The 9,454-nt window shown below is 38.0% G+C and overlaps 1 protein-coding gene across 1 annotated transcript in view; it reads right to left on the reverse strand.

Moving 5' to 3' along the window:
- The window catches only part of LOC139443152 (extracellular tyrosine-protein kinase PKDCC-like), a 58,752-nt gene extending 51,686 nt beyond the window's left edge, over nucleotides 1–7,066 (reverse strand). The window contains exon 1 of the mRNA XM_071224106.1: nucleotides 6,958–7,066. The gene's annotated coding sequence lies outside the window, so the exon portion shown is untranslated. The remainder of the gene's footprint in view (nucleotides 1–6,957) is intronic.
- Between the last annotated feature and the right edge of the window lie 2,388 nt (nucleotides 7,067–9,454).

Below are 9,454 nucleotides of genomic sequence, written 5' to 3' on the forward strand. Positions count from 1 at the left end.
ACTCGAGCATGAACGTCGCTGTATAAGTGCAATAATCTTGAACGGGACGCTAAACCCCTTTTCTACTCAACGTAACTTTGTATTTCAGCAGACAAACACACACACACACACACACACACACACACACACACACACACACACACACACACACGAGCATGTACGTCGCTATATATGTGCAACAATCTTGAACGCGACCTTAAGCCCCATTTCACCTCACCTCACATCAGTATTTCAAAACCATACCTGTTCTTATGGGTTCCATCAAACTCGCAACCGCCTGTGGCCTGTGTTACTTTGAGCGTACCCCTTTCATTAGTTGAGTCGACGTATACATATATAACAGATATACTGTTCAGAGAGGCCTTAAATCATATTCATATTACTCATGCATGTTAGCCATTGAAAACACCAAAGTCGTTTGAAAAGTGTGGGTTGGGTACTTGATATGCATAGGGGAACCAGTATGCTATTGAAGTGCTGCTCAGATAGTGCCCTGGCCGTCTGAGGCAGGGTAAATCAAGTAACTTTACGATGCCGTGGTACGACAATTACCTCCTCCAATTCCGGTACCTCTTACATTAGTGGCTTTCTTCCCTTTGGAACAGTAGGCTGTCTCACGGCTGAAGCAAACTAAACCATTCTTGTTTTGTTTTTCAGATCGCACAATAACAATTTCCAGTATGTGGCACTAGGAACGGGCCTATTTTGTCGCCAATGCGACAAAACAAGGCACCGAGCGAGTCTTACTCTTACCCCACCTGAAACAAACTCAGATATGCGGTTTAATCTTGAAGCTGTTGCAGGCTGATGGCATATGAACTACTTGGCTTGTTGACAGAATATACCATTAATTATGAGCAGCGCCGTATGAACATATCGGCACATCACTCCTACCACATATGTTAAAGGGACGTAAATGATATTAAGGGAAAGGATGCATCAGATCGTGTATAAGTCGTCTTCATCGGATTGATACACTGAAGCGGCAATATAGCTCTCGCGGCTATGTAGTTGTCAGTTTAAAATGTCAACAAAGACCGTCATTTAACAAAAGGAGAAATATACTTGCCAAAGTCCAGCTCCCTCAGTCTAGCAATTTCAGAGGAAAAGACGTTTACAGGACCAAATGTGCATAAAGAGAGAAAAAAAGAACTTGGTCAAAACAAGGTCAATATTTAAAATACCACACACACAAAAGCGGAACATGCCTGCTGTGGCGGTCATATTGAATATGGCGTTCGAATCTCTTGAGTTCAGATGTCATCACTGGTGCATGGAAAAAGCAGCTTCTTGGGTCAAGTGGTTTCCGAGGAGATGCTGTGTACAGTGCAAAGATATGCATTTGGAGAAAATTAAAGGGTGATCAAAGTGCAAAAGTCAAATATAGGTAAAAATTCAGAAGATTACAAAACACGGAACATACCAACTATACTTTCATTCTGTTTCGAAAAGGTATTACTGTGTAATCGTCATAAATAGGGTTTTATATATAGCTGCCATGGCGGCCACATTGTAATTCGAATTAAAACGACTTCCTGAAAACATTACAGTTGGAGCAAGCACGTGTTTTAGTTTCATTGGGCCACTTGCATTTGAGAAACGTGTGACGCACGACTGCACCAAAGGAAACAGCCCACGACATTCGTAGTGTCAGTTGACTTTCAGCCTGCTGAGCTGAAAATATTACATTTTGTTTGTTGTCCTGTCTAAATTATGATATATGGGGACATTTTAGTTAAATGGGGTATGGTAATGCATTGTATGACTAAATATAGTGACACAAAGATCATCGTGACCTTTCAAGCCAGGATCAACACCAGAATGTGTCAGTTACCACATGATTAGATTGAGTCATTCAGTTTAATATAAGGACTTAAATTCATACAGCAGATTTTCCTTTTATATTTGACACCATGCAGTCGCACTTTCCTAAATGTTTTATTCATTCTTACATTCAGAAAATAAACACCAACTTTTAACGCAATATATACAATCACGCAAAGCATATAAATCACGACTTAAGATATACAATTTATACATCTTGCATTATTTTCAAGATTCCATCGAATTCGTTGTAGTGATTTACATTATGCTACAAATGGTTGAAAGGGGATACTGTTTCATATATTTTAACTCCGACGTGTAACCCGACCGCCTTGGCCGTGCACTGGATAGTCTGATCCATTGTTTAGCTGTTCATTTGCAGACTGCGGGGTACAACAAACTCCTCACATTCACTTAATCCCCATTACAAAATTAACAAGTCCATGTTAAACGTGGTTTAAATTAGCAAAATATAAAAATATGTTGATACTCTCAACTTGATAACATGCATACATGTGCTGATTGTCTGAATTTATATATCATTATCGGTGTCACCTCATATTCAAGAAAACATATCAAGCCATACAACTACTCCCGGGAATTCAAGTACTTAAGCCCAGGGCCTAATAACGAGTTGTATCACCAAGATTAAGCTCTCGGCTTAAATACGAAAAATGTGCAAACACGATCATTTAGATACACAACCTTTTTAAAAAATAAAATCATAAAATATCAATGTGGCAAACGTTGCTAACATGCCATGGGCCATACGGAATATAAGATGAGAACGGAAGCTAGGATAAAACCTTTCCCAGATGACTACTGTATTTATTATTCACTTGGGTTCAAGGAGTCACCGTATGTACATTGTTAGAATAGGGTGTTGAATGGACTGGAATTATTATCTAACCATGCATATAGAACCCATTATCATCCATCGTTCTGTAAAACAGCAGAGCACACACACACATACACACATACACACACACACACACACACACACACACACACACACACACATGTACATGTGCATGCACCTCGCTAAGTAAGTGCAATAATCTTGTGCGCGACTTGAAACCCCTTTTACACCCCTCTATAAAATAATGATACACTCAAATAGAGCTGTCATATGTATACTCTTGAAAATCGCAACCGATTATACAGCTCATCTTTGGACTTCTGTATTCTATCTATCTATCTATCTATCTATCTATCTATCTATCTTACTGTGCTTTTTTCACTATCAGTAAGATTTGGGACACAATCGTTGCTGCAGTGGAGTTTCGAATTCTGTACGTCGCCATGTGTTCAGTTTCAAGACTTTTTATCACGATGCGTTATAAACTGTATATTTCATTATTATTGCCAATAGTCAAATATATAGTATGATTAGTACAATTCATTACATTTAGGCTGCACTGTATTAAGTAGTGAATTTGTAGAAAGATACGGGTATCTGATGTTCAATACAGCTGGTAGACATCATCAACTGATTACATATGGTCATCCCTCGAATCTGTAACAAAGTGCTCCCTGTAGAAGACTCCTCCCTGTCACCGTCGTGCGTAATGTACATACAGGGACATATTTTAGTTTAGACAATGAGCATACATGTGGCAGTTAGCCAACGCGGATTGTATATACATGTGTTGCGTTGTATGGTCGGTATGCTTCGGGCATAATTAAATATTTGTCTGATGTTTGGAAGGATGTTTACTTCCCACAGGGATGAATATATTAATACCTTGTGACAAATAGGTGCAAACAAAGTTTATTCCTCAGTGTCACCTTATCAATTGAAGAATTCCACATTTCTGAAAATATAGAAAGTTGTAATCAAGAATGTCTGTAATCATACGAAATGACACTCTTGATATCAAGTGATGTCACATCAGATATACCCATTATTTGGTTGATCAGGGTAGTTGTAAATCACGGGACGACATCACGGGGGGTGATGCTGTCAGGATTAAAGGGATTTACTTGTTCATGTCTAGAATAATATTTGAAGTAACCATATATTTCTCACTGCCGTAAAACAAAACCACATAGGCGATAGTGCACGCGTGGTTGTGGTCACCTGGGGACAAATAGATGTAAAACATGCATGGTACCGATGTACTGCTTGAATGTTACGAAGAATTCACATTTTTAATCTCTATCTCCTTTGATGTATTTCATCGAGACTTGGAGAGTTCAGTCAATCCCCACCCTGTGTCCTCGTACAGAGGAAGTAGTAAGTGCCTACTGTAGTATTTATACTTACATCTAGTTGTTGTTTTAAGCCGCACTCAGCAATATTCAGCTATATGACTGCGGCGACTTGTTTACATTAATGTGTAAATTTGACAGTAATACAATATGTTGATACTGTATAGAGACTGCATAAAGATCGTGGAATGAAAATAAACATGTAATAATTACCCTTACAATTGTCAGTAATATGTAGAATTTATGACTACCACGATCAAGCCAAAAGAATATATTCTGAAATTGTTGTCTATGTCAGCATAACAAATGAGTAAAATGGTTTTTTTATGGTACCCGAACTTGTAAAACTTGCAAAGCCTGTTTTCTCTGAAATGCCTATCCGTTCAGTGAATGGAAGATGTGGACTAAGGCGATCTGGACCGAGAAGTTTCTAACCCGTACAAACCTTACACAAACACACGTTTAGAACACGGTATACTGATATTTTGATTTTAACGATAAACAGCCGATTACAAGGGTGGCACGATGTACGTTAAACGTGGCAAATACCATCAGGATAACACACATCAAGATAGAACTGGTAAGTCAGTGATTTATTATAGACTTAAGTGTGAAAGACTGAGCTGAGAAAAGTGATATTTTCATTGCAGTGAACATTACACTTGACATTTCACTGCAGTGAACATAACACTTGATATTTTACTGCAGTGAACATTGTCATACAAGAGTTACATCCCCACAAATTGTCTCCCTTTATCGTAAGTGTCCATCCCTTACACAAACTATTGACTTCATTTTTGCGTTAGTTCCACATTGCAATTGCTATGCAACATAATGACATGTCATTTATGAAGTTAATATCGCTTCTTGCCGTTTGTTATTCTCTTGAAAATGTTTCGTTATAAACTGTAAATTTCTCATTTAACCCATCAATTGTGACTGTTCGTTTCGAAAAGCGTGTTTTCTTTCGCTTCCAACAGCGGTCTCGTAGATTTGAAGAAGAAAAAAATTAAAGTTAATTTTTGAAAATAATCATATCCATACGTATGATGAAGAATTTTATTTACCTCAAATACATTTTGCTATTTTTGTTTATATTTGTTAAGATTTTGCAAACACGGAACTACTTTTTAAGTCGTAATTACAAGGAGTAAAGGTTCCTGCATGTTAGGTAGGGAGAATTTACGTTTCAAGGTTTAACATTTGTAATGAAATAATTATTTTCCCGGTAGACAACTAAACAAAAAGTATAAAATAAATGGGATATTCCATGTGTCTCGTGAAATATCACGTTTCTCTCATCTCATGACAGGAGGAAAGGAGATATTTTCACGAGTGGCTATACACAAAAAGTATATGATAAATAGGATATTCCGTGTGTATCGTGAAATATCACGTTTCTCTCATCTCGTGACAGGGGAAAAAGAGATTTAAATATCTCCCTTCTCCCCAGTCGCTCGGTGAGAGAAGCGTGATATTTCACTGGACACATGACATATCCTCTAAACATCTCATGCCAATACGTAGATGTTCAATCTTATCCGTGGATGACGTAAGCATCGAACATGCGGACAACCCATAACATTGGTTTACATTTAGTGTTTAATGAGATGTTTACACTGTTTAGATTGTTGCATGGCAGTGTTATTTATTGTTAAACAATGATTGTTACTACATTACATTGTTTCTTTGAGATTCAGTAGAAGTTCATTGCATTGTATTTGGACGATGATCAGTTGCCAGTTTGTTTGTTTGTTGTTTAATGCCGCACTCAGCAATATTCCCGCTATATGACGGCGGTCTGTAAAATGATCGAGTCTGGACCAGACAATCCAGTGATTTACATCATGAGCATCGACTCACGCAATTGGGATCGATAACATGCATCAACCAAGTCAGCGAGCCAGACCACCGATCCCAATAGTCGCCTCTTACGACAAGCATAAGTCACCTTTTATGACTTTTATAAGTCACAAGCAAGCATGGGTTTTGAAGACCTATTCTACCCCCGGATCTTCACGGGTCCACTATTGAGTACTGCCATTGTAATTGCTGTGGAGTAATTTGTAATGATTTGTAAACCTAGTTGATTTTGTAATACAACTGTTGATTATATACCATTTGTTGTTTGTTTGTTGGTTCCACACTAAATTCTTTTACTAACAGATTTGTCGGTTAGTTAATTCTTCCATTTCGGGAGTCGACACGTTACAAAATTCTCCTTAAAACGGACATGTCACTAGTCACATTAGAAATTAGTCAAGCAAGCTGAAGTTTCTTGAATCGGCGACTTATGACTTACACATATGTTGTTACCCCTACTATATATATATATATATAGTAATAATTAAATAAGTGGAGTAAGATTGAACACAGCTTTAATTGGCTAGCGCTTTCAACTCGTACCACGTACGAGTCTCATCAGGCCATAACTGTATAACGGACATGAAATAGTATGTATATATATATATATAGTTATTAGATACACATGCAGTTACTAATTTAAAGTGAGTTTACATTGACACTATCATAACATCAGCAGTCAATTAAACCCATGCTAACACAGAATAGAAGGAAGACTGTTTCGATACTTGGATACGCGTCCATAGAAAATATTTATCTCTTATATAAGAACCATTCCCTTACATTGTAAACAATTTACTGATGGGTAGAATTAGTCATTAATATCCTGTTGAGATAAATTATTCGTTCTTCAATCATTCACAAGAATCCCACGATTTTGATAATTAATGAAAAACGAATCATTATATGTGTTCACATGGCTTGAAATATGATAATGATATACTCTTAGTAAGGTAGGTAAGCAATATAATGTGAAATTCCTTCCATTGTGCTGTTCACGTAAAGCCCATTCCAACACCAACAGATACGACAATATTTTCACATGACACGTTCACTCACCTGTGAAATCAAAGTAATTTTCCTCCACTTTCAAACAGAATAAACTTCAGGTAATCCGTAGTTCCTAAATGTGGCTACCGAACCGAACAAACAATTCCAGTCTGCCTCACATCAGGGCAAAAAGTAGCTTTGTGCAAGCAGACGATAGAATGCCGACTTCGATTTGTACAGGTGAATTTGATTGGACGAGCGCCTCTCGTGCATCACGTGCTACAGCGCTCTGCTGTCAAGAGGATTGGCAGCGAGGGTGGGATCGCAGGGTATGGGAGGGGAAGTTGTCATTTATCATACTTGTTAGTTTAGAGGTAGGCAAACGATTTAATGTGGTTGCTGCCCGCCCATTTAAACGACAGTCAGTGGGTCCCGTACAGTAAACATGAGAAGATAATCCTGTGCTTAGAAAGACGATTGACCGCGATTAAATGAAAGGAGAAAACCCGAACCATCCTGATGCTTTAGCTAAGTTGACACGTACGTAATCAATTTCAATATCCGACCTCAACCACCACGGTTGTAACTGACAAGTCTGGATAGTTAATTTTTCATGGCGCAATCAGAACATGTGCGAGGTTCCAAGGCAATTTCAAGTCAGGCTTTCCGTTTGAATTCAGGCCTTTCTATTTAGGCCGTGAACTTTTTTCGTCTAATTTCTCATTTCCTTCACAAAGTGCTTCTAAAATTTGGCCTCATTTTGTTCGCTTTTAGTTGTTAATTCAAGTTATTTGCCTATCCGTTTGGGTTATGTAACAGCACATGAAGTCACCATTACGAAAATTATCTCTTGTCTGTAAAAACACGACGCTATGAGTCAGCATAATGTTAAAGGAAAATCCACTTTTATCATCACGTTGAGACCCAAACTTGTCTGGTTTTCGTCAGGGTAAAACATTATGTTATTGATTTCAATACAAGATACAATGAGGACACATTTTTCAAGTTTTTGACAATTAGTCATAGTGTTTCATTCTCCTCGTGACGTCATTCGTCCATTTTTCCATCAATACTACAGGGGAATAAGCAAATATACAATTTCACCCTTCACACTCGAAAACCCTTCCTAGCTTCTATTCATAAATGCATAGTCAAGGAAAACATATAAAATGTGAATAACCACCTCCAATTATGCAAAAGATGTTTTAGAGTTAAGTATTTTTTCTGATCAAGGTCATAGGTCTAAAATATGTTATATTTTCTTCTATTTTTCATAAATAATTTTTAATTTATAAAATAAGACTAAACAACATATTTTGTGTATATTACTCAATAATTTGTGTACTAAAAGTCTATCTCAGTCGGCGATGATATACGCCTGCCTTCATTGACAAGTTTTGTGAAAGTTAAGAAAATGTGAATCTGCAGATTGTCCTTTTACCTCGCGGGTACAATCTGATTATATAAAAACAGAAAAGAACTCCATTTTTGCTGATATAACCATGTGTGATGTTGCGATTGAGAAAATGTGTTACTCCATTTTATTGCAATCGCGGTGTTTCCCCTTAGTAATGATTTAAGGCCAAAACAAATTGATTATTTGACCAGCGGGATCGCCTTCTCCCGAGTTGACTATAGTTTGCGTGAGGATTCGGGTTAGAATTGGTCTTCACCAACCCATGCTTGTCGTGAGAGGTGACTAATGTTTGTTTTGTTTGTTTTGTTTGTTTTGTACGCAGCAATATCCCAGCTCTATGACGGCGGTCTGTAAATAATCGATTCTGGGACAGACAATCCAGTGATTGATATCGTGAGCATCGATCCACGCAACTGAGATACGATGACATGAATCAACCAAGTCAACGAGCCTGACCACCCGATCCTTTTGGTCGTCTCTTACGACAATCATAGTCGCCGGTTACGGCAAGCATGGGTTGCTGAAAACCTATTCTACCCCGGCTCTTCACGGGTAGGTGACTAATCGGATCGGGTGGCCAGGCTCGCTGACTTGGTTGATGCATGTCATCGTATCCCAATTGCGTGGGTCTAGAATGTCTGGTCCAGACTCAATAATGTAGAGACCGCCGTCATATAGCTGGAATATTGCTGATTTCGGCGTAAGCAACAAACAAACTCACAAACAAACAAACCTATACCTTGCTTGTAAATGACCGAGAGAGTGGTGTGTTATTAACTACTCGATCGTTTTTCTCGGGCTTATCAAATAAGATGTACCTTAACATTTAACAGCCAAATCATGCCTACTTATAGATATATTACTTCAGTGGTTGGTGAAATGGTTGTATGTACAGTTAAAAAAATATAATAATATCAAAAGCAAAGTCGGCTCAAAACCATTGGCAATATTTTTTTCCGAAAATAAACCAACAAATACTCGTGTTAGTCGGATAGCGTTACCCCAGTATCCTCGTTAATCCAGACCTCGTTACTCCTATACCCTTGTTAATCCAGACCTCGTTACTCCAATATCCTTGTTAATCCAGACATCGATACCCATGTACCCTTGTTAATCCAGTCCTCGATACCCATGTACCCTTGTTAGTCC

The sequence above is a fragment of the Haliotis cracherodii genome, unplaced genomic scaffold, assembly GCF_022045235.1.
Source record: "Haliotis cracherodii isolate W230 unplaced genomic scaffold, xgHalCrac1.p SCAF_5, whole genome shotgun sequence".
Lineage (NCBI taxonomy): Eukaryota > Metazoa > Mollusca > Gastropoda > Lepetellida > Haliotidae > Haliotis > Haliotis cracherodii.